The sequence below is a fragment of the Mesoplodon bidens genome (genome assembly GCF_964165515.1).
Source record: "Mesoplodon bidens genome assembly, chromosome: 8".
Lineage (NCBI taxonomy): Eukaryota > Metazoa > Chordata > Mammalia > Artiodactyla > Ziphiidae > Mesoplodon > Mesoplodon bidens.
In genome coordinates this window covers 5,996,344-6,023,598 of record NC_138165.1, presented here as the reverse complement: position 1 = coordinate 6,023,598, position 27,255 = coordinate 5,996,344, and positions in this window count along the sequence as shown.

Sequence of the window (27,255 nt, the reverse complement as noted above, 5' to 3'; positions counted from 1 at the left end):
TGCCATCCCCCTGCGGGGGACCTGTCTCCTCCATGTCCCCAAATATCCCTTTTGACTGAGTCCTGGCCTCATGGCAAACACTGCAATAGGAGTTTGATGATAAATAAGGCTTGGACTTGGCTGTCCTTCCACAAATCACTTCTCCTTTCTGGTCTCTGGTCTGAAGAAGTTGGTCTGAGGGATGCCTGGCTTCCTGGTTGCTCTTGCATACCATGGCTGTGCTGTGTAGCTAATTATGCAAGTGAAAGCTTGGTAGACTCTTAGTATTTCTCCTAGTAGGAAAAGATTACTGAAGAGTCAGAGCTTCAACCACAGCCAAGTATCCACTCGGTGCCGGATCAGGAGATTCCTCCTTACCAGGCCCTCAGTCCATCTGTTCGGGATGCTGCCTGGGATGTTGACTCTGAGAAGAGTTGTTGGGTTGCTGTCCTGCTGGCCTGGAGTGATGTGTCTGAATGTCCATCTCTCCCTCTGGATCTGAGCTCCTGGGACAGGGATGAGATCTAGTTTCTCATGTCATCTCCAGCAGTGGGCACAGTCCTAGCACATAATAGGGGATCAGTAAAACCTTGTTGAATTGAAAGCTTTATGGCAATGTTTGATATTTGTTTGGAGGCTTAGAGGAGACCCCAAGGTAAAAAAGCCTATTTTTAAAAAACACTGGAGTATAGTTGATTTACAGTGTGTTAGTTTCAGGTGTACAGCAAAGTGATTTAGTTTTATATATATTATATAATATATATTATTTATATATATATTCTTTTTCAGATTCTTTTCCATTATAGGTTATTACAGGATATTGAGTATAGTTCCCTGTGCTATACAGTGGGTCCTTGTTGTTTATCTATTTTATATATAGTAGTTTGTATCTATCAACCCCAAACTCCTAATTTATCCCTCCCCACTACAGGAGGCCTCTTTTTGACAGGGGAAATTATTTTGGGGGGAATGATGAACATTTTAAGCACTTATTCTGTGCTGGGGCTTGGTCCTGATTTAGTTCTTAAAATGGTACATATAATTTCTATTTCACAAATGATTGACTATATCAAATCAATAGGCCAAGCCAACTGCTTTTTATTGATAGAATATATTGATTGTATGTGTCAGGTAATATGCTATTCTGTATATTTCCATTTCCATTTAATTCTCACTATAACAAGGCACAGTTTATTTAGTACCTTCATTTCACAGGTCAGCACACTGAGCCCTGGCCTAAGGTCACCTAGGTAGGAAGTGGCATAATCTGACTCCAAGGCCTGTACTCTGATGTGTCAAGTTTGCCTGGGAGCTTCCTGGAAATCAGGGCCAAAAACTTGATGGGTTACAGAGTTTTGGTTGTGAGAATCTGTCCTGGAAGGATCCGTCTTTAGGATAAAAAGCCTCAGTGACACTTTCACAACATAGAGAGGAATCAGTTTAGATCTGGTAGTTTGTATACAGGCTCTTGTTTTTAAAAATAAAAAAAAAATTTATTGGAGTATAGTTGATGTACAATTTTACATAAGTTATAGGTGTACAATATGGTGATTCACAATTTTTAAAGGTTATACTCCATTTATAGTTATTTTATACATAATAGTTTATAGCTTATTTTATTTATTTAGTTAGTTTTTATTGGAGTATCGTAGCTGTACAGTGTGTTAGTTTCTGCTGTACAGCAAAGTGAATCAGCTATACGTATATATATATTCCTTCCTTTTTGGATTTCCTTCAGATTTAGGTCACCACAGAGCACTGAGTAGAGTTCCCTGTGCTATAGAGTAGGTTCTCATTGTTATCTATGTAGCTTATTTTATACATAATAGTTTATACCTCCTAATCCTCTTACCCCTATCGTGTCTGTCCTCTCTTCCCTCTTCCTACTGGTAACCGCTAGTTTGTTCTCTAGGTCTGTGAATCTTCTTCTTCTTGATTATATTCACTAGTTTGTTGTATTTTTTAGATTCCACATATAAGTGATATCTCTTAAAAAATACTAAGGCTCTTCAATATCATCCCCAAATTACGTTTTTAAAGGAGGAATACTCAACCCTGGTTGCCAATTCAGAAAGACTTTTGTTAAACAAACAAACAGACAAACAAAGCCTGGGCAGATCCCAGGCCAAGTCAATGAGAATCTCTGGGGTGGGAACAATGACATAGTTTTCAAGGTCAGTTAAAGCCCCCATAGCAAGCAGAGCTGGGCGGGGAGGATTCCCATTTACCTCCACGGTTACTGCTGAGGAATAGAATTTCTGGCAGTCTAGCTTGTTACAAAGGCTGCTGAGTATGCTTTGAGGTGGGAGAGGATGACCTGACCCTCAAGTCTTCCTTCTCAAACATGATTTATCTCAGATGCACTTTTGATAGACCCTGGACACCAGAGAATGTCAAGTCTTTCTTGCTCATGGAGCTGCGGGGCGGGTGTCCCGAGTGTCTGCTTGAGGTCAAAAGTCTAGTTGGTCACCGTCTTTCTTCTCAGTGACCTCTGGGAACTTCGTCTTCCATAGGTGTCCATACAAGTGGTAACTATGATTAGAAGCAGCATCTTCAGGGAAAAGCCATGACCAGTGACAACCAAGGAACAGAAACTAGTGACCCATTTAATTCATTGCATTTGCTGTGTGTTTTAAACTTTTCAAATCCTTCCCACGTGGTCTATCTTATTTAACTCTGATGACATTCTCTTTAGCATCCTGCAGAAGGCTTCTCATGACAGGACCCTTGACTACTTTTCCAGCCGTTTCTCTTGCATCTCACCCCAGGCACCTGTGCTGTAGCCATTTGCAGCCATTGGTGGTCTCTCATGCTTCCATGTTATTGCCCATCCTGCTCCCTCTCTTTCTGGAGTTCTCTTTTCACCTTTGTGCACCTGGTAAATACCTGCCATCCTTCAGGATCAGGTGGAGAGTTTCCGCCTCCATCAATCTTTCCCTGCATCCCCCAGTCTTCGACACCATCCTTCCCAGCTCACCGGCCATGATGCACTCAGGTGGTCCTCTCCCTAGACTGCCAGCCTCTCCAGGGCAAGCAGCCCTTCTGGTTCATGGTTTGCTTGTCTCGTGCTGAGCACAGTGTCTGGAAAATCGTGCATGTTTAATCAATGTTTGTTGAGTTACTGAAACCCTGTGAAAGAGATTTTGGAAGAGCTGAGCAAGAGTAAGCAATGTGTTAAGTCCTAAGTCACTGGTTGTTTCTTCCACAGCTTCACTCCATCTACTCCCTACAAAATGCAGTGTCTTGGATAAGAGGCCCTGAGAAAAATGGGAAGGATGTGGTCTCCTAGAGGGGAACAGAGTGTCTGGGGGACAGGCTTGGAGTGGGGGAGACTTGCTTTTTTCTTGTTGCCCTTGTTACGTTTTGAACTTTACACCACGTTACATGTGTGACCCACTCAAAAAATAAAACACAATTGCGCTCATCGTGAGATGATGACGTTTTGTGTGAGTGCTGAGAACATTGGGCTTTGGAGTCAAATCCCTGTTTGATTCCTGTCATTTTCTAGCTGTGTGAACCTGAGCAAATTTCTGAGCCCATCTAAGCCTCCGTTTCTCTACTTTAATATAAATATAATGATAGCAATGCTTTAATAAGGTTAGAAAGAGAAAAAGCAGCCCCTGGGAGTGGGAGCCAGCTGTGAACAGAAATGATGCCACAGAACACCAGCACAGATAAGCCTACTCTGTGACCACGATAAAACAGCACAGAAACAAGATCACTTCATAGCCAGGTCTAAATAAAGACAAAAGAAGAACATGGTCCAAACCACAAAAATGATAAAATGTCCCCTAGGGCTATTCTAGGTTACGGTGGCTTGTTTACCAATTACATCTATTTGGCCTTAATTTGTTCTTTCCACCTTCTGGGTGACAATTATCAAGTTAGCCAGTGATAGAATTCCCCCTCCTTCCTGAAAGATTCCAGTCCAGTGCCAAGTCTCCCCTTCTGGGACCCTCCCTTAAATCCCCTACCAGGAGCCCAAATCCTCTTACAGATCCTTTCTACCATCCTTTTACAGAGATGTCTACTGCTCCTTGTGGGCTGCAAACTCCCTTGGTGCCATGAGCCAACGGACTCAGCTTTGTTCAACTACAGGTGTGTTTCTGGCAGTTTGGACACTGCAAGGCATTGACAGATCATCATCATCATCATCACCATCATCATCATCATCACCATCACCATTATCATCTTCATCATCCCCATCATCATCATCACCACCACCATCAGCAGCAACATCATCACCATCATCAACATCATTACCACTACCGTCATCAGCATCATCATCATCAACCCCACTACCATCATCACCATCACCATCACCACCATCATCATCATCATCACCATCATAATCATCACCATCACCATTATCATCATCATCAGCAGCAGCATCACCATCATCATCATCATCTCCATCACCATCATCATCATCATCATCACCACCATCACCATCATCATCATCATCGCCACCATCATCATCATCATCATCATCACCATCATCATCATTAGTAATGACCAACACTTTCTCTCTTCTGCCTCTCCACTTTGGATTGACATGGGGTCAGATAACAACAAAGATAGGACTTGACTCATGACTTTTTGAGTCTAATCCCCACTATCTTTCAACTGCATTGTGGGAAATAATATATTTGTATAATAGAAAAAGAGGATTCTTATGTCCCATGGAATCCCAGCTGTCATTGTTAATACCAGATTTTGCTAAAGACATCCTGGGCCGACTGGAAGTATATTCTGGAATACTATGGTCCTTTGTATGTCTCTGTAGCTGAAAAACCCCAAGCAAGCTCAAAGACTCAGAGGAAATTGAATACAGCTGTTTAATCCATACAGCTGGGCTGGGGAGCCTATGAGAACGATGTTTGTTCTACCCTCCAGGCATGGCAGGGGTGACCTTTAGGGATGAAGGTCAGCTCAGTGCAGAGATGACCTATGCTGGGAAATTCTTCCTGGAGGCAGAGAAAGGGACTCACTGTCAAGGAATTCTTTTTCAGGTTTGCTTGGCTGTAATGACAGACAGCTTGAGCATCTTAGTACTTAACTACTTTTTGCCCACCCCCATTTTGGGCTTAGAAATGAGAAAGCAATTATTATTTGAGTTGAGGAATAATGAAGAATTTCTATCCAGGAAAAATAATAATTTTCTAACGTGACATTGAAAACAGGGGATATAAAATACACATGCTTTATGACTAAAGCTAAGTAAGAGTTATATGGAGAAAAAGTACCAAAATGTTAATACTGGTTACCTGTCTGTGGTGGGACAGTGGGCGATTGTCCTTTTTTATATTTTCCAAATGTCCGATGAGGATCACGTGTTGCCTTTATAAAGGAAAATGTGAAACATGATACAAGGGTTCAGCAAAGTTTCATCTCAGGGCCAGAGGCAGAAGCGTGCACAGACTAGACCCCTGATGGCAGGAGATCAGAAGCTTCCCGAGGCTCCCAGTTCTTCCTAAGAGAAGGCACAGAGCTGTTGGGTGCCTGCTAGTTTTATACAAACAGCAGATTGAGCATCGTAATGGCACTCTTCCAGTGGGGAATGGACTGGAGGCCAAGTTGGGTTGTAAATTTCCTCTGATGTCTGGCCTGTGGTCCAGGGCCCTGCTACCCAGTTCTGTTGAATATCTTTGTTGCCACCCTCTATAATCCTCTGCTCAGGGAGATGCAGAAAGCTTGATTTAGTCCAACCATGGTATATAAAGTTTAGAGGGGTGAGAGATGAGACTGGGTGGGGAGAATTCAGAGCACAGAGGGCAAGGGGAGCCACGTGTGGAAGGCTGGGCTTGGGCCCTAGGTCTGTGCTACTTAATCTGGGTGCCACATCCTTCTGGTGTGACATCATGTAAAGTATGGCATCAACACAGCACATCTTCCTGGACATTCAAGTTGATTTGGTTTTTTGGGATCATGTGGAGGGCATACAGAGAAAGTCCAGCAATTTAACCACTGAGTATTTTATATCGTTATTTTTCTATTAAAAGAAAAAAATATGTTAGGCACTGAAATGTGAAATCTGCATAAATTATTAAAAGATAAAACACTGGAGTGCAAAGAAATGCTGTGCTGGCTGCAGGCCACCTCCTGGCACCTCTACACACCAGCAGGGATTCACTCTTGGCCAATTTGACATATTATTTTTTCACCAGAAACTGAATTTATGAAGCAAAGTATGGAAGACAATCTGGGACAGTGAATTGGGGACCAGGCTTCCAATAATTTTGAAAAAGAGGCTGTGAAAAGGAAAGGTCAAGGAGGAGCTTATAATGCATTTTTAAAAGCAATTAATGTACATCTAAAAAGGAATCAGAGGTGCTGGCACAGCCCTTTTGCATGAGGAACGCTGGTCTGAAGGGCCGGGTGTGAGGCCTCTGCAGTGGCACTCTATGAGCAAATGAAACAAGATGAAGCACAAAGGAAAAAATGGTTGAGAGCATTTGTTTGGCATCTGTGCGGGTGGCCTTCTTGCTGTGGGCCTTCTTGCCAAGTCACACAATCGGAAAGGAGACAGCAGTCTCAACCACCGCCTTCCACCACTAGAGAGAGGCCAGAAAGTTTGTTTTCTTAAAGATTTGCTCAGAGGGAGACCTTCAAGGGCAGAGGATTAAGACGTGGAGATCACCTTCCTCCCCACAAATGCGTCAAAAAAAATCTACATGTGGAACAACTCCAACAAACACATATTGAATGCTGGCAGAAGACCCCAGACTTCCCAAAAGGCAAGAAACTCCCCACATACCTGGCTGTGTGGCTGACAGGGTCTTGGTGCTCCGGCCGGGTGCCAGGCCTGAGCCTCTGTGGTGGGAGAGCCGAGCTCAGGACATTGGATCACCAGAGACTTCCCGGCCCATGTAATATCAATTGGTGAGAGCTCTCCAAGAGATACCCATCTCAGCACTAAGACCCAGCTCCACCCAACGACGAGCAAATGCCAGTGCTGGATGCCCCATGCCATACAACTAGTGAGACAGGAACACAACACCACCCATTAGTAGAGAGGCTGCCTAAAATCATAATAAGATCACAGACACCCCAAAACACATCACCGAACACAGTCCTGCCCACCAGAAAGACAGGATCCACCCTTCTCCACCAGAACACAGACACCAGTCCCCTCCACCAGGAAACCTACACAAGCCACTGAAACAACCTTACTCACTTGAGGCAGACACCAAAAACCATGGGAACTACGAACCTGCAGCCTGAGAAATGGAGAACACAAACACAGTGAGTTAAGCAAAATGAGAAGACAGAGAAATAAACAGCAGATGAAGGAGCAAAGTAAAAACGCAGCAGATCAAACAAATGAAGAGGAAATAAGCAGTCTACCTGAAAAAGAATTCAGGGTAATGATAGTAAATATGATCCAAAATCTTGGAAATAGAATGGAGAAAATAAAATAAATGTTTAACAAGGACATAGAAGAACTAAAGAGCAAACAAACAATGATGAACAACACAATAAATGAAATTAAAAATTCTCTAGAAGGAATCAATAGCAGAATAACTGAGGCAGAAGAATGGATAAGTGACCTGGAAGATAAAATAGTGGAAATAACTACTGCAGAGCCAAATAAAGAAGAAAGAATGAAAACAATTGAGAACAGTCTCAGAGACCTCTGGGGCAACATTAAATGCACCAACATTCGAATTATAGGGGTCCCAGAAGAAGAAGAGAAAAAGAAAGGGACTGAGAAAATATTTGAAGAGATTATAGTTGAAAACTTCCCTAATATGGGAAAGGAAATAATCAATGAAGTCCAGGAAGCACAGCGTCCCATACAGGATAAATCCAAGGAGAAACACTCCAAGACACATATTAATCAAACTATCAAAAATTAAATACAAAGAACAAATATTAAAAGCAGCAACAGAAAAGCAACAAATAACATACAAGGGAATCCCCATAAGGTTAACATCTGATCTTTCAGCAGAAACTCTGCAAGCCAGAAGGGAGTGGCAGGACATATTCAAAGGGATGAAACGCAAACCCTACAACCAAGATTACTCTACCCAGCAAGAATCTCATTCAGATTTGATGGAGATATTAAAACCTTTACAGACAAGCAAAAGTTACAAGAATTCAGCACCACCAAACCAGCTTTACAACAAATTCTAAAGGAACTACTCTAGGCAGGAGACACAAGGGAATGAAAAGACCTACAATAACAAACCCAAAATAATTTAGAAAATGATAATAGGAACATACATATTGATAATTACCTTAAATGTAAATGGTTTAAATGCTCCAAAAAAAAAGACATAGACTGGCTGAATGGATACAAAAACAAGACCCATATATATGCTGTCTGCAAGAGACCCACTTCAGACCTAGGGACACATACAGACTGAAAGTGAGGTGATGGAAAAAGATATTACATGCAAATGGAAATCAAAAGAAATCTGGAGTAGCAATTCTCATATCAGAGAAAATAGATTTTAAAATAGAGACTATTACAAGAGACAAAGAAGGACACAACATAATAATCAAAGGATCAATCGAAGAAGAAGATATAACAATGTAAATATTTATGCACCCTAAAGTGGAGGAATACAATACATACGGCATATGGTGACAGCCATAAAAGGGGAAATCAACAGTAACACAATCATAGTAGGGGACTTTAACACCCCACTTTCATCAATGGACAGATCATCCAAAATGAAAATAAATAAGGAAATAAAAGCTTTAAATGACACATTAAACAAGATGGACTTAATTGATATGTATAGGACATTCCATTTAAAAACAAGAGAATAAACTTTCTTCTCAAGGAACATCTCCAGGATAGATCATATCTTGGGTCACAAATTAAGCCTTGGTAAATTTAAGAAAACTGAAATTGTATTAAGTATCTTTTCTGACAACAATGCTATAAGACTATATATCAATTACAGGAAAAAAACTGTAAAAAATACAAACACATGGAGGCTAAACAATACACTACTAACTAACAAAGAGATAACTGAAGAAATCAAAGAGGAAATCAAAAAATACTAGAAACAAATGACAATGAAAACATGATGATCCAAAACCTATGGGACGCAGCAAAAGCAGTTCTAAGAGGAAAGTTTATAGCAATACAATCCTACCTCAAGAAACAAGAAAAATCTCAAATAAACAACTGAAACTTACACCTAAAACAATTAGAGAAAGAAGAACAACAAAAAACCCCCCCAAGTTATCAGAAGGAAAGAAATCATAAAGATCAGATCAGAAATAAATGAAAAAGAGAAGAAGGAAACAATAGCAAAGATCAATAAAACTAAAAGCTGATTCTTTGAGAAGATAAACACAATAGATAAACCATTTGCCAGACTCATCAAGAAAAATAGGGAGAAGACTCAAGTCAAAAGAATTAGAAAAGAAAAACGAGATGGAACAACTGACACTGCAGAAATACAAAGGATCATGAGCGATTACTACAAGCAACTATATGCAAGTAAAATGGACAACCTGGAAGAAATGGACAAATTCTTAGAAAAGCACACTATTCTGTGACTGAACCAAGAAGAAATAGAAAGTATAAACAGACCAATCACAAGCACTGAAATTGAAACTGTGACCAAAAATCTTCCAACAAACAAAAGCCCAGGAGCAGATGGCTTCACAGGAGAATTCTATCAAACATTTAGAGAAGAGCTAACATCTATCCTTCTCAAATTCTTCCAAAATATAGCAGAGGGAGGAACTCTCCCCAAGTCATTCTACAAGGCCACCATTACCCTGATACCAAAACCAGACAAAGATGTCACAAAGAAAGAAAACTACAGGCCAATATCCTGATGAACATAGAGGCAAAAATCCTCAACAAAATACTAGCAAACAGAATCCTGTTGAATTAAAAAGATTATACTCATGATCAAGCGTGGTTTATCCCAGGAATGCAAGGATTCTTCAATAACACAAATCAATCAATGTGATACATCATATTAACAAATTGAAGGAGTAAAACCATATGATCATCTCAATAGATGCAGTGAAAGCTTTTGATAAAATTCAAAACCCATTTATGATAAAAACCCTCCAGAAAGTAGGCAGAGAGGGAACTTACTTCAACATAATTAAGGCCATATATGACCAACCCACAGCCAACATCATTCTCAATGGTGAAAACCTGAACCCATTTCCACTACGATCAGGAAAAAGACAAGGTTGCCCACTCTCACCACTATTATCCAACATAGTTTTGGAAGTCCTAGCCATGGCAATCAGAGAAGAAAAAGAAATAAAAGGAATCCAAATCGGAAAAGAAGAAGTAAAACTCTCACTGTTTGCAGATGACATGATACTATACATAGAGAATCCTAAAGATGCTACCAGAAAAGTACTAGAGCTAATCAATGAATTTGGTAAAGTAGCCTGATACAAAATTAATATACAGAAATCTCTTGCATTCCTATACACTAAAGATGAAAAATCTGGAACACAAATTAAGGAAACACTCCCATTTACCACTGCAACAAAAGGAATAAAATACCTAGGAATAAACCTACCTAAGGAGACAAGAGACTTGTATGCAGAAAAGTATAAGACACTGTTGAAAGAAATTAAAGATGATACACACAGATAGAGAGATATACCATATTCTTGGATTGGAAGAGTCAATATTTTGAAAATGATTATGCTACCCAAAGCAATCTACAGATTCAATGCATTCCCTATCAAACTACCAATGGCATTTTTCAGAGGACTAGAACAAAAAATTTCACAATTTTAATGGAAAGACAAAAGATCCCAAATAGCCAAAGCAATCTTTAGAAAGAAAAACAAAGCTCGAGGAAACAGGCTCCCGGACTTCAGACTATACTACAAAGCTACAGTAATAAAGACAGTATGGTACTGGCACAAAAACAGAAATATAGATCAATATAAAAGGATAGAAAGCCCAGAGATAAACTTACACACATATGGTCACCTTACCTTTGATAAAGGAGGCAAGACTATACAATGGAGAAACGACAGTCTCTTCACTAAGTGGTGCTGGGAAAACTGGACAGCTACATGTAAAAGAATGAATTTAGAACACTCCCTAACACCATACACAAAAATAAACTCAAAATGGATTAAAGACCTAAATTTAATGCCAGACACTATAAAACTCTTAGAAGAAAACATAGGTAGAACACTTTATGACATTAATCACAGCAAGATCCTTTTTGACCCACCTCCTAGAGAAATGGAAATAAAAACAAAAATAAACAAATGGGACCTAATGAAACTTAAAAGCTTTTGCACAGCAAAGGAAACCATAAACAAGACAAAAAGACAACCCTCAGAATGAGAGAAAATATTTGGAAACAAAGCAACTGACAAAGGATTAATCTTCAAAATATATAAGCAGCTCATGCAGCTCAATATCTGAAAAACAAACAACCCAATCCAAAAATGGGCACAAGACCTAAATAGACATTTCTCCAAGGAAGATATACAGATTTCCAACAAACACATGAAAGGATGGTCAACATCACTAATCATCAGAGAAATACAAATCAAAACTACAATGAGATATCTTCTCACACTGGTCAGAATGGCCATCAACAAAAAATCTACAAGCAATAAATGCTGGAGAGGGTGTGGAGAAGAGGTAACCCTCTTGCACTCTTGGTGGGAATGTAAGTTGATACAGCCACTATGGAGAACAGTATGGAGGTTCCTTAATAAAATAAAAATAGAACTACCATAGGACCCAGCGATCCCACTACTGGGCATACACCCCAAGAAAACCGCAATTCAAAAAGAGTCATGTACCACAATGTTCATTGCAGCTCTATTTAGAATAGCCAGGACATGGAAACAACTTAAGTGTCCATCAAACAATGAATGGGTAAAGAAGATGTGGCACATATATACAATGGAATATTACTCAGCCATAAAAAGAAATGAAATTGAGTTCTTCGTAGTGATGTGGATGGATCTAGAGTCTGTCATACAGAGTGAAATAAGTCAGAAATAGAAAACCAAGTACCATATGCTAACACATATATATGGAATGTAAAAAAAAAAAGGTCTGAAGAACCTAAGGGCAGAACAGGAATAAAGACACAGATGTAAAGAATAGACTTGAGGACACAGGGAGGGAGAAGGGAAGGCTGGGACGAAGGGAGAGAGTAACACTCACATATATACACTACCAAATGTAAAATAGATAGCTAGTGGGAAGCAGCTGCATAGCACAGGGAGATAAGCTCAGTGCTTTGTGACGACCTAGAGGGGTGGGATAGGGAAGGTGGCAGGGAGACACAAGAGAGAGGGGATATGGTGATATATGTATATGTATAGCTGATTCACTTTGTTATAAAGCAGAAACTAACACACCATTGTAAAGCAATTACACTCCAATAAAGATATTAATAAACTAAGTAAAAAAATAAAAAGGAACCATATTAGACCCAGGGAATGGTCTTTTCATGATTTTAAAGGGATGTGAAATGGATCCCTCCCCGCTGCCCACCCCTCGCTGTGGGGTACACAGGTGGAGGAATGACACATTTTTTACATCATCATGGCTTCATTGCAGGTGGCTCACTCCCTGCAGTCTGAAGGATTTAATTATTCATTCATTCATTCAGTCCACAAAGACTTACTGAGTTCCTTCCAAGTGGACATCCATATACTGCAGAGAACAATTTCTTGCACTCCTGGGGCTTAGAGGTTCCAGATCCTGTGGAGCATTCTTATGGTTACTGAAAAGTGCACCTTGGACTCTGTGCCATTGAACTTGGATTCTTGTGCTGCTCAGCTAGTCTCACTGATTGGTCTTGGGCAAGTCAAGTGAATGTTCAGATGTCTGTTTCCTCATCTTTAAGATATAGACACTGCCTGTCCATCTCTGCCAGCCCTTCCGATTTCTCAGCTTGAATGTGAGATTTGTAAATACAAATTCAAGGGCTTCATCATCTGTGACATGTTCTACTGGGTTCAGCTGATAATATAAATAATAAAAAAAGAATCTAATAAAAGAAGAATCCCAAATTATTATTCTTATAATCATGATACCATTCTAATGAAGTTTTCTCAGCCATCAAGCACATCAAATCGAGGGTAAGAGATACTTTTGAGAGAAGAGCTAGAAGAAAAACTGGTGTAAAATGAAACCAAGAAAGCCCGGGCAATGCCCTCAGCCTCTGTACGGAAGGTTGGGGGCCACAAAGACAAGTGGGCCTGCACCCCCTCAGAGATGTGTGCTCCCAGCACTGCCTGTGTCCTGCAGTCCCCTGAAAGAGCAGCGTGGACCAAGAGTTGGGCTTGATTTAACGTTGCCTGGTGGTTTGGGCAGAGAATCATCTCGTGCTCCAAACAAGGTTCAGTTTGCAAGGAGAGCAGTGCTATACTTCACGTATGAGACGGTTCCTCACCATCCATCCTTTCTCCAAGGAGCAGGGGTTTTGGTGTGTCCTGAGGCGGAGGAGATGGGCTGCTCCCCCTTGGGAGCAATGGGCTGGGGTCACTCTGCCCTGGTGGCCCTCATTCCACTCTGCTTTCATACAGAAGGGAAAGTCTTGGAGGCCTGGCTCTGTGCCAGACCTTTAGTCTGCATCCTGGACCTGTACTAGCTCACTTAATCCTCACAAAAAACCAGTGCCACAGGCGCTATCTCATTGCCATTCTGCAAAGAAAACAGAGGCACCTGGAGGTCAAATAACTTACCCAAAGTCACACAGCTCATGAGTGGGAGTAACCTGGGTTTTAAATGCTGAGCCTGCTCTCCTAACCACAACGCTGTGGTGTCTCTCAATGTGCTTTTAGTTTAATCTCTTGTTTTTTTGAGAGATGTGTCTTTCCTGCACATTTACAGCTTTTTTTTTTTTTTTGAGTAGGACTCCATTACTGATGGCAGGGAGCACAGTTGATCAAACATTCTATCTCTTATCTATCATTTATTGAGAGAATACTGAGTGGGCAGACTCATGTCATGTAGTGAAAAACCACAGGCTTTGAAATCAGAGATGCCTGGATTTACAGCCCTATTTCCAGGTGTGACCTTGAATAAACCAGCCTCCATGAACCAGAGTTTCCCACTATGCAAAATGGGGATTACGATACCTATATTTATGGCTGGAATTAGCAATAATACTCTCAACGTATCTAGCACAGAGTAAATGCTTGATAAATATTAACTCTGCCTTGAGAAATAAAAAGTCTATAGCTTACACTTTGCTCTCACTACTTGCATTTGATACAACTTGTTGTCTGCTCCATCTACCAAAGCATAGTAAACATGAGTCACCTAACGTGTTGACTGATATTACAGGTGTCTGTGTAGCTCCTATATCAGAGAACGTGGAATGGCATCATGGGAACATCCTTGAGCTCTGAGGCCCCTGGGAGAAGGTCTCCCACTGGATCATGTTAGCCAAGCCAGGCCAGGCTACAATGAAGTAACAAAAAACCCCGAGTCTCAATGCTTAGGCTTAACATAATCAACTTAAAAAATATTATTTTATTGAAGTATAGTTGATTTACAATGTTGTGTTCATTTTTGTTGTACAGCAAAGTGATCAATTGTACACATATATACATTCTTTTTTTAATATTCTTTTCCACATGGTTTATCACAGGATATTGAATATAGTTCCCTCCACTATACTGTAGGAACTTGTTGTTTATCCATTTTATATATAACAGTTTGCATCTACTAATCCTAAGCTCCCAATCCACCCCTTCCTCACTATCTCCCATCTCCTTGGCAACCACAAGTCTGTTCTCTATGTCTGTGAGTCTGTTTCTGTTTCATAAATAAGTTCATTTGTGTCTTATTTTAGATTCCACATATAAGTGATATCATATGATGTTTGTCTCTCTGTCTGACTTCACTTAGTATGATAATCTTTAGGTCCATCCATGTTACTGCAAATGGCATTATTTCATTCTTTTTATGGTTGAGTAATATACCATTGTATATATATACCACATCTTCTTTATCTATTCATCTGTCGATGGACATTTACGTTGTTTCCATGTCTTGGCTATTGTAAGTAGTGCTTCTGTGAATGTTGGGGTGAATGTTCTTTTTGAATTAGAGTTTTGTCTGGGTATATGCCCAGGAGTGGGATTGCTAGGTCATATGGCAACTCTATTTTTAATTCTTTGAGGAACCTCCATACTGTTCTCCGTAGTGGCTGCACCAATTTACATTCCCACCAGCAGTGTAGGAGGGTTCCCTTTTCTTCACACTCTCTCCAGCATTTATTATTTTTAGAGTTTTTAATGATGGCCATTCTGACTGGTGTAAGGTGGTACCTAATCATAGTTTTGAACACAGTCAATTTTTATTTATGTCTCACTCTACACGTGTAATGTCATGCATCCCCAGAGTCTGACACAGATCCAGGTTGACGGAGGCACCACCATCATAGAGCTGTACCATCTGAGACACCCGGGCTCCTGGTAGCTGGTGTATGGAAGACACTGCTGGGGGGTCTGCAGCAGGAGTAAAATGATGCTCATCACCCCTATTCACAGCCTGCAGGTGTGTCCTGACCCTGTCTAACTGCATGGGGCAGGGAAATCCTCCTTCATGCTTGGCTGGGGAGGATAAATGGATGTGGAGGGTCACTCTGAGGTTCTCTGGAGGTAGGATCTTGTTTCTGTGCAGTCTGCCATTTCTCTGCAGCTCGGGTCCCAGTCTGAAAGGGGTGCCTTCCTGCAAAAAGACATTTAAAACATCTTTCCTTTTTCAGTGGAGACAGGCAGGGCACCCCAATAGGTGTAGGACACAGAGCGCTCAACTCAAACCAGAGAAAGAAGTCCTTTGGTTGGGGGTGTCTCCAGATTCAGATGTTAAGAGAGGGTCCAGTCAAGGGAGAAGCCTGGCCCATCCTCTCACACTGTGGCTTTAACCAGGCTTTTCTAGCTTGTTCCAATGCAAGGATGTTGATTTGTACAAAAATGGAGGCTAGGGTTTTAGAGGTTAGAGAACAAAGAAGGGCTGGGTTGTGCCAGCCTCAGTGCCTGGATGGATTTGGCCTCTGACAGGGTTTTGGAGACATGAACGTCATCATTAATATCAACTTCAAAAGTAAAGAATGTCCCAAACATTCTGCATTTCTCTCTGATGGTTCACCATAACTGTATCATTCATAGAAATTAAAAAAAATATTTTATTTTTTAAATGGAAGTATAGTTAATTTACAATGTGTTAGTTTCAAGTGTACAGCAAAGTGGTTCAGTTTTATATATATATATATATATATATATATACACACACACACACACACACATATTTTTTTTATATTTGTTTCCATTATAGGTTATTACAAGATATCAAGTATAGTTCCCTGTGCTATACAGTAGGTCCTTGTTGTTTATTTTATACATAGTCTTGTGTATATGTGAATCCCAAACTCCTAATTTCTCCCTTCTCCCAACCTTTCCCCTTTGGTAACCATAAGTTTGTTTTCTGTGTCTGTGAGTCTGTTTCTGTTTTGTAAATAAGTTCAGTGGTATCATTTTTTTTAATTCCACATGTAACTGATATCATATGGTATTTGTTTTTTTCTTTCTGACTTTCTTCGCTGAGTATGATAATCTCTAGGTCCATCCATGTTGCTGCAAATGGCATTATTTCATTCTTTTTTATGGCTGAGGAGTATTCTATTGTATATATGTACCACATCTTCTTTATCCATTCATCTATTGAAGGACACTTAGGTTGCTTCCATGTCTTGGCTATTGTAAATAGTGCTGCTGTGAACGTTGGGTGCATGTATTTTTTCGAATTAGAGTTTTCTCTGGATATGTACCCAGGACATTCATAGTAATTTGGAAGCTTTTGTTTTGAGACATTCCTCTCCCGGGGTCAAATACCTAGTGTTCTGATGGCAGAAGATGACCGTGGTGTCCTGATGTTCCACTCGTTAGCCATTTGGATTTGGCCTTACCCTCTTTTAGCCTCAGTTTCCTTATCAGTTTTCCCCATCAAATGGGGACAATGATAAGCCTGATGTTGTGTGGTTGTCATGAGGATCAAATGAAATTTGAAATGAGGTCAGCCTGCTCTCACACCAGTCATGGCTGATAAAAAAGCCAGCCACAAAAATGTTATTTGGTGTTTCCAACATTTATTCACCCCTGACTAGCTGGGGCTTCAGTTTACACTTCTGTACACCCTGGGCAACCTGTCTTAGGATGCTGGGATTTTGATCACAAAAGGATGCTCTTCTGGCCCATATCTCTCTTCACCCAGGCTTCTTTCTGCACCAGTGAGACCCAATACCCCGAGTTCCTTCTCATCCAGTAACTGCCCTCCTGTCTCCAAAAGAAGGTTGATAACATTTTCCTCTCACTATCATCAGGACCACTCAAAGTATCTATTTGCCACCAGCATGATTAATGAGGGGATGGGCCAGCCCTCCTTCCAGGATGGGAGGGAACCTGTTGGAAGATGATAGTCATTGACCACAGGGCACATTATGCTGGAGGAGGAAAACCAGAAATGAGACAGGAAAGGGGGCAGCAAGTACATCTGCACCAGGATATAGATTTATTCTGGAGCAATGTGGGCTGAAATGCAGGAGAAAAGCAGCTCTTTGCTGGGGACCAGTTTCTGGGAGGATGAGATAATGCAGATGTTTATCTGAAGCCCTTTTTACACATGAACATATGACAACTTTTTCTAGTTAATTAGAAATTTCGTTTTTCTGCCAGCATTTCCAAAGTCGTATCAATCTCTGTGGCAGACAAACGCTTGACGGAGGTGAATGTTCCAGTTTGGATGATGTTTGGGTAACTCATGGGCCTCAAAAATAGAAAGCGATTCAGATGGAAAAGGCATCGACAGCTCATTTTGTCAGCATCTCGCCTCTGCCCCCAGGCTGTCCTTATGGCGTGTGTATCCCAATTTGTAATAGTGGTGCCAATTTTTCCATTCATCCATCTACTCCACAACAAAGTGTTGACTAATAATAAAAATAAATAGGTGACATTTATTAAGTTTTTACCTTTATGTCAGATACCATGCCGAGTGCTTCACACTAATTTTCTCATTTTATAATAAGAATTCCCTGAGGGATAGACTATTACCGTCCTACTATATAGAAGTGGATTTGGAAGACTGAGTATCTTGCACCTAAGATAGAGCTGTGATGAGGACATGGCCTGCCTTCTGAGAGCTAAAAGTCCAGTGAGGACACACATGCCACGTGCATGCAGCGTAATAATCATGCACAGCAATGAGACTCTGTTATCAAACTCCTTGTAGGCCAACTTAAACCAGCATGGGGATGTCAAGGCAGGCTTCCTGTAGGAGGTGATATTTGGACTGAGATCTGAGTAATAAGCCAGGCCAATAATGGGATGGTTAAAAAAAAAGGTGGGGTGGAGCATTCCTACCCCACCTCCCTCATCCAATGTGGCTTTAGCCAGGCTCTTCTGGCTTGTTTTACTACATCAGAATTTTATTTTTAAAAATTTTTTACTTTATTTATTGTATTTTTTAAACATCTTTATTGGCGTATAATTGCTTTACAGTGGTGTGTTACTTTCTGCTTTATAATAAATTGAATCAGTTATACAGGTACATATGTCCCCATATCTCTTCCCTCTTGCATCTCCCTCCCTCCCACCCTCCCTATCCCACCCCTCTAGGTGGTCACAAAGCAGTGAGCTGATCTCCCTGGGCTATGCAGCTGCTTCCCACTAGCTATGTACTTTACGTTTGGTAGTGTATATATGTCCATGTCACTCTCTCACTTTGTCCCATCTTACCCTTCCCCCTCCCCGTATCCTCAAGTCCATTCTCTAGTAGGTCTGCATCTTTATTCCTGTCTTGCCCCAAGGTTGTTCATGACCATTTTTTTTAAGATTCCATATATATGTGTTAGCATATGGTATTTGTTTTCCTCTTTCTGACTTACTTCACTCTGTATGACAGTCTCTAGGTCCATCCACCTCAGTACAAATAACCCAGTTTCGTTCCTTTTTATGGCTGAGTAATATTCCATTGTATATATGTGCCACATCTTCTTTATCCATTCATCTGTTGATGGACATTTAGGTTGCTTCCATGTCCTGGCTATTGTAAATAGAGCTGCAATGAACATTTTGGTACATGACTCTTTTTGAATTACAGTTTTCTCAGGGTATATGCCCAGTAGTGGGATTGCTAGGTCATATTGTAGTTCTATTTTTAGTTTTTTAAGGAAACTCCATACTGTTCTCCACAGTGGCTGTATCAATTTACATTCCCGCCAACAGTGCAAGAGGGTTTCCTTTTCTCCACACCCTCTCCAGCATTTATTGTTTCTAGATTTTTTGATGATGGTCATTCTGACCGGTGTGAGAAGATATCTCATTGTAGTTTTAATTTGCATTTCTCTAATGATTAATGATGTTGAGCATTCTTTCATGTGTCTGCTGGCAATCTATGTATCTTCTTTGGAGAAATGTCTATTCAGGTATTCTGCCCATTTTTAGATTGGGTTGTTTGTTTTTATGATATTGAGCTGCATGAAGTGCTTATAAATTTTGGAGATTAATCCTTTTTCTGTTGCTTCATTTGTAAATATTTTCTCCCATTCTGAGGGTTGTCTTTTGGTCTTGTTTATGGTTTCCTTTGCTGTGCAAAAGCTTTGAAGTTTCATTAGGTCCCATTTGTTTATTTTTGTTTTTATTTCCATTTCTATAGGAAGTGGGTCCAAAAGGATCTTGCTGTGATTTATCTCATAGAGTGTTCTGCCTATGTTTTCCTCTAAGAGTTTGATGGTGTCTGGACATACATTTAGGTCTTTTGCTACCCCAGGTTTCTTTGACTTCCATTTGCATGGAATATCTTTTTCCATCCCCTCATTTTCAGTGTGCATGTGTCCCTAGGTCTGAAGTGGGTCTCTTGTAGACAGCATATATATGGGTATTGTTATTGTATCCATCCAGCCAATCTATATCTTTTGGTTGGAGCATTTAATCCATTTACATTTAAGGCAATTATTGATATGTATGTTCCTATTACCATTTTCCTAATTGTTTTGGGTTTATTATTGTAGGTCTTTTCCTTCTCTTGTGTTTCCTGCCTAGAGAAGTTCCTTTAGCATTTGTGGTAAAGCTGGTTTGGCGGTGCTGAATTCTCTTAGCTTTTGTTTGTCTGTAAAGGTTTTAATTTCTCTGTCAAATCTGAATGAGATTTTTGCTGGGTAGAGTAATCTTGGTTGTTAGTTTTTCTCATTCATCACTTTGAGTATGTCCTGCCACTCCCTTCTGGCTTGCAGAGTTTCTGCTGAAAGATCAGCTGTTAACCTTATGGGGATTCTGTTATGTTTCTTTTTTCCCTTGCTGCTTTTAATATTTGTTCTTTGTATTTAATTTTTGATAGTTTGATTAATATGTGTCTTGGTGTGTTTCTTTTGGATTTATTCTGTATGGGACTCTCTGTACTTCCTGGACTTGATTAACTATTTCCTTTCCCATATTAGGGAAGTTTTCAACTATAATCTCTTCAAATATTTTCTCAGTCCCTTTCTTTTTCTCTTCTTCTTCTGGGACCCCTATAATTCGAATGGTGGTATGTTTAATGTTGTCCCAGAAGTCTCTGAGACTGTCCTCAGTTCCTTTCATTCCTTTTTCTTTATTCTGCTCTGCAGTAGTTATTTCCAGTATTTTATATTCCAGGTGACTTATCCATTCTTCTGCCTCAGTTATTCTGCTATTGATCCCTTCTAGAGAATTTTTAATTTCATTTATTGTGTTGTTCATCACTGTTTGCTTGCTCTTTAATTCTTCTAGTTCCTTGTTAAACGTCTCCTGTATTTTCTCCATTCTATTTCCAAGATTGTGGATCATCTTTACTCTCATTATTCTGAATTCTTTTTCAGGTAGACTGCCTATTTCCTCTTCATTTGTTAGGTCTGGTGGGTTTTTGCCTTGCTCCTTCATCTGCTGTGTGTTTCTCTGTCTTCTCATTTTGCTTATCTTACTGTGTTTGGGGTCTCTTTTTCGCAGGCTGCAGGTTCTTAGTTCCTGTTGTCTTTGGTGTCTGTCCCCAGTGGCTAACGTTAGTTCATGGGTTGTGTAGGCTTCCTGGTGGAGGGGACTAGTGCCTGTGTTCTGGTGGATGAGGCTGGATCTTGTCTTTCTGGTGGGCAGGTCCAAGTCAGGTGGTGTTTTGGGGTGTCTGTGGTCTTACTATGATTTTAGGCAGCCTCTCTGCTAATGGATGGGGTTGTGTTCCTGTCTTGCTAGTAGTTAGGCATAGGGTGTCCAGCAGTGTAGCTTGCTGGTCGTTGAGTGGAGCTGGGTCTTGGCGTTGAGATGGAGATCTCTGGGCGATTTTTGCTGTTTGATATTACGTGGAGCTGGGAGGTCCCTTGTGGACCTGTGTCATGAACTTGCCTCTGCCACCTCAGTTGCACAGCCCTGACGCCTGGGTGGAGCACCAAGAGCCTGTCCTCCACACGGCTCAGAATAAAAGGGAGGAAAAAAAGAAAGAAAGAAAGAAGATAAAATAAAGAAAAATAAAATAAAGTTACTAAAATAAAAAATAATTTTTAAGAAAAAAAATTTTAAGTAATAAAAAAAAAACAAGCAAAAAAACGGACAGACAGAACCCTAGGAGAAATGGTAAAAGCAAAGCTATACAGATAAAATCACACACAGAAGCATAGACATACACACTCACAAAAAGAGAAAAAGGGAAAAAAAAATATATCGTTGCTCCCAAAGTCCACCGCCTCCATTTGGGATGATTCGTGTCTATTCAGGTATTCTACAGATGCAGGTACATGAAGTTGATTGTGGAGATCTAATCCGCTGCTCCTGAGGCTGCTGGGAGAGGTTTCCCTTTCTCTTCTTTGTTCACACAGCAGCTCCCGGGGTTCAGCTTTGGATTTGGCCCCGCCTCTGTGTGTAGGTCGCCGGAGGACGTCTGTTCTTCGCTCAGACAGGACGGGGTTAAAGGAGCCACTGATTCGGGGGCTCTGGCTCACTCAGGCCGGGGGGAGTGAGGGGCACGGGGTGCGGGGCGAGCCTGTGGTGGCAAAGGCCGGTGTGACGTTGCACCAGCCTGAGGCGCTCCGTGCGCTTTCCCGGGGAAGTCATCCCTGGATCCCGGGATACCGGCAGTGGCAGGCTGCACAGGCTCCCCAGAAGGAAGGCATGGACAGTGACCTGCGCTCGCACACAGGCCTCTTGGCAGTGGCAGCAGCAGCCCCAGCGTCCCACGCCTGTCTCTGGGGTCCACGCTGTTAGCCATGACTCGCGCCCGTCTCTGGAGCTCCTTTAAGTGGCGCTCTGAGTCCCCTCCCCTCGCGCACCAGGAAACAAAGAGGGAAGAAAAAGTCTCTTGCCTCTTTGGCAGGTCCAGACTTTTCCCCGGACTCCCTCCCGGCCATCCGTGGCGCACTAACCCCTTCAGGCTGTGTTCACGCTGCCAACCCCAGTCCTCTCCCTGCGCTCCGACCGAAGTCCGAGCCTCAGCTCCCAGCGCCGCCCGCCCCGGCGGGTGAGCAGACAAGACTCTTGGGCTGGTGAGTGCCGGTCGGCACCGATCCTCTGTGCGGGAATCTCTCCGCTTTGCCCTCCGCACCCCTGTTGCTGTGCTCTCCTCCGCAGCTCTGAAGCTCCCCCCTCCGCCACCCGCAGTCTCCGCCCGCGAAGGGGCTCCTAGTGTGTGGAAACCTTTCCTCCTTCACGGCTCCCTCGCACTGGTGCAGGTCCCGTCCCTATTTTTTTGTCTGTGTTTATTCTTTTTGCTTTTGCCCTACCCAGTTACGTGGGGGAGTTTCTTGCCTTTTGGGGGGTCTGGGGTCTTTTGCCAGCATTCAGTAGGTGTTCTGTAGGAGCAGTTCCACATGTAGATGTATTTCTGGTGTATCGGTGGGGAGGAAGGTGATCTCCGCGTCTTACTCTTCTGCCATCTTGAAGCTCCTCCACCTCAGAATATTTTGTATAGTAACGACAAATTGGAGGTTAAGCCTTTTGAGATTAGAAAACGAAGGAGAGCTGGGCCATCTCTTGGCCTCTGTGCAGGGTGGGAGCAAGGACCAGGAGCAGGAAGCAGCACGGTTGTTGGCATAACGGACGGGGCACGTGGTTCAGTCTGAGGGGGGCAGGAGGAAACTGAGTGAAGAAAGATGAGGCTGGAGGTAGTGCAGGGCCAGGTCCCCCAAATTCTTTTTTTATTGAAGTCTAGTTGATTTACTGCGCTGTGTTAATTTCTGCTGTACAGCACAGTTATTCAGTTATACATGTATATACATTCTTTTTCATATTCTTTTCCATGATGGCTTATCACAGGAGGTTGGATATAGTTCCCTGTGCTCTATGGTAGGACCTTGTTGTTTAGCCATTCTCTATATAGTAGTTTGCAGCTGCCAATTTTTTTTTTTTTTTTTTTGGTGGTACGCGGGCCTCTCACTCTTGTGGCCTCTCCCGTTGCAGAGCACAGGCTCCGGACGCGCAGGCTCAGTGGTCATGGCTCACGGGCCCAGCCGCTCCGCGGCATGTGGGATCTTCCTGGACCGGGGCACGAACCCGTGTCCCCTGCATTGGCAGGCGGACTCTCAACCACTGCGCCACCAGGGAAGCCCGCAGCTGCCAATTTTTATAAACCCAGTTAAAGGGTTTGGATTTTATTCTGAAGACACTAGGGGTCCACAGAAGGGTTTTCAACATGATATAGCTTGGCTTTACATTTTAGAAACGTTACTTTGGCTGCTGTAAGGAGAGTGGATTGCTTAGGGAAAGCTGAGGGTTAGAGAGACCAAACTGGGAGGTGGTTCAGTGACTGGGCAGATGGAAGGTGAGGTAGGTCTGTACTATAGAAGGCGTTGAGAAGATATGGAGTATGGGGTCTGGTGATGGATGGAGTGTGCAGGGGTATGAGGACAGGGTTCTGGCTTGGGTTACATGGTAGATGGTAGTGGCATCTGCTGAGGTAAGAAAGAACACTTTGTAACTGGCATTTTAAATAAGCAGAGATAATGAGACACAATCACGAAAGCAACTTTGCTTTTCTACCTCTAACTATATACCTTTAAATCTGCTGAGGGGGTGAAAACTTCTGCAGGTCTCATGGCTTTTGTGGTCTCTTCATTGATACGAGGTCCTACTCACTTTCAGTCCCAAACACAGCCTCAGTGAACAAGGAGAGTGTCCCGTCTGATATATTAACAAGCACCTTGATCCTCATGTTTCATTTTTTAAATTTTTAATTTTTTAAATTGAAGTATAGTTGATTTACAATCCTGTGGTAATTTCTGCTGTACAGCAAAGTGATTCAGTTATTCACACATATATATACATACATTCTTTTTCATATTCTTTTCTTTTGTGGCTTATCACAGGATATCGAATATAGTTCCTTGTGTTCTACAGTAGGACCTTGTTGTTTATCCATTCTCTATAAAAGAGTGTGCATCTGCTAACCCCAAACTCCCAATCCTTCCCTCCCCCATACGCCCTCCCGCTTGGAAACCACAAGTCTGTTCTCTATGTGTGTGAGTCTGTTTCTGTTTCATAAATAAGTTCATTTGTGTCATATTTTAGATTCCACATGTAAGTGGTATCATATGGTATTTGTCTTTCTCTGTCTGACTCACTTCACTTAGTATGATAATCTCTAGGTCCATCCATGTTGCTGCAAATGGCATTATTTCATTCTTTTTTATGGCAGAGTAATATTCCATTGTATATATATACCGCATCTTCTTAATCCATTCCTCTGTCATTGGGCATTTAGATTGTTCCCACATCTTGGCTGTTGTAAATAGTGCTGCTGTGAACATGTATCTTTTCCAATTACAGTTTTGCTTGATCTTCATTTAATGTAGGGTCCCCACCTCTGCCCAGGGAGGGGCCCTGCGGGTGGACGCTGGCCCCCAGGGAAGAGCTGTGTTCGGCCTCACAGTTACCAGTTCCTGTCCTCACTAACTTCCCAGCTGCTGTGTCTGCTCCCACCAGTGACGATGTACGGGTAGAGGCAAGTCAGGAATGGGGACATCCTTACTGGACTTATGCTGTGTGGAGCTGGCTCTGCTCTCTGGCCCAGCAGGTGTTCTCATGGGCATGTCTGTGGATTCTTTGGGGGCTCCTTGTTGGGCTCGTCTTTCCTGGAAGATGCTTATCTATCAAGAGGATGCCCTGGGAATTCCCTGGCAGCCCAATGGTTAGGACTCAGCTCTTTCACTTCCAAGGCCCGAGTTTGGTCTCTGGTTGGGAAACTAAGATCCCACAAGCCTCACGGTACCTCCAAAAAAAATAAAAGCGGATGCACTACTCATTCCTTAGCTTCTGCCTGTGTATCCTTCTGTGTCTCCATGCTGAGCCCCCAACCCAGGCCTCCATTTAGGATCAATTTTAGGACAAGCCAGGGTCAACATTTCTATCACGAGTTCATCTCAGCCCGCAGGCTTCCCTTGCTTTGATCTGCTCTGTGATTTGCACTTACTTCCCAGACTCAGGACTGGATTCTGCCACCACAGTCAGCCTCAGGTTTCCCAGGCACGAGTCCAGCCAGGTTTCCTCTGTTCCCATCAGCAGGAAGCATGTGGCAAAGCCTGTTGACTGTTGGGGCGAGTGGGAGACCCCCCTCTATCCTGCCCTGTGCAGGTGGATGATACTGCTAGTTCCCAGTGACTGCCTCTAAAGGAATCTTTTTCAATAAATAAACTTTAAAAAAAAAATTGGAGTATATTTGACTTCCCGTGTTGAGTTAGTTTCAGGTATACAGCAAAGTGACTCAGTTATGCATATACATATACCCACTCTTTTTTAGATTATTTTCCCATATAGTTCATTACAGAGTATTGAGTAGAGTTCCCTGTGCTGTACAGTAGGTCCTTGTTGGTTATCTATTTTATATACAGTCGTGTGTATATGTTAATCCCAAACTCTTGATTTATCCCTCCCTCCTTTCCCCTTTGGTAACCATAAGTTTGAAAAAATAAATTTCTTAATATTTATTCTTGGTTCTTTTCTATTTTCACTGACAACGAATTATGTAGCTTGGTCTCCATCACCAAGTTTGAAATGTCACATTGAGGTCTGTATTACACCCTGATTTTGGAAGCTGATGTTTATTACATGTCAATATCACCTTTGAAAGCTCCACTTGAATATCCTGTGGCAGGATGCTTTCAGTCTTTCCCACACACCTTCTGTGTTTGAGCCTTAGAGCTGTACCGTGAAGTGGATAGGGAAGGCATTTTTGTCTCTATATTTCATATGAGGAGATTGACTGGACATGGTGCGTAAGAAGAAATCAGCTAAGGGTCTGTGGACCAGACTGAGTCAGGAGAGCCAGGCTCAGCATCTACCTCTGGACAAGGCCATAGCAATGACCCAGACAGCAGTGCCTAAGGGGAGCCTTTCTTGATGGAACAGAGTCCCAGTGGCATGGACGTCACCAAGGCTGGAGCTGAATGAGAAATAAACTTGAGACAAGAGCTCACCCAGCCTGGGCCTTCAGATAGCAAGAGTCGAAATGAACTGCCTTAGGCTTCCGTGCTCTGGGGGCAAGTCCCTCCATGTCTCTGGGCCTCAGTCTCCTTATCTGTTAAATGGAAGCACAAATACCTTCCTCACAAGGTTGTCACAGGACTGGATGAGATAGTGTTTATTAAATTCCCGAACACTCTTTGCCAGAGGAGAGGGGGTAAACAGTAAACACAGTCCTTAAGCTAAGGCTACGGTTGTCAAGTAGAGGGGTGCGTGGTCCTCCACGCAGGTGGGGTCAGAAGAAGGAGAGGATTAGTAAGACCTTCCTCTAGAACTGGAAACAGAAAGCAAAAGTCCTTGGTGATTTTTCTTCTTTCTGTCTCCATTCCTTCCTTCCTTCCTTCCCTTTCTTTTTTTTTCTTTCTTTTTCTTTCTTTCTTTCTTTCTTGCTTGCTTGCTTTTCTTTCTTTTCCTCCTCCTTCCCCCTCTCTCCCTTTTCCTTCTTTTCTTTTTTTTAAATCGAAGTAGAGTTGATTTACAATGTTGTGTTTGTTTCAAGCATACAACAAAGTGATTCAGTTATATATATGTACATATTCTTTTTCAGGTTCTTTTCATTATAGGTTATTACAAGATACTGAATATAGTTTCCTGTGCTATAAGGTAGGTCCTTGTTGTTTATCATATTTTATAGATAGTGGTGTGTATCTGTTAATCCCATACTCTTAATTTATTTGGTGATTTTTCTAATTTCCTTACTCCTAGTACTTAGGATCCTGGTTTGTTTTTGGAAACAACAAGAGAACCAGGATCTGGAGAGACTTCCAGGCTAGTCCCAGTGGCTGGAGGATGATAACCATGGTGGACAGAGAGTAGAACAATGTCAGTGAC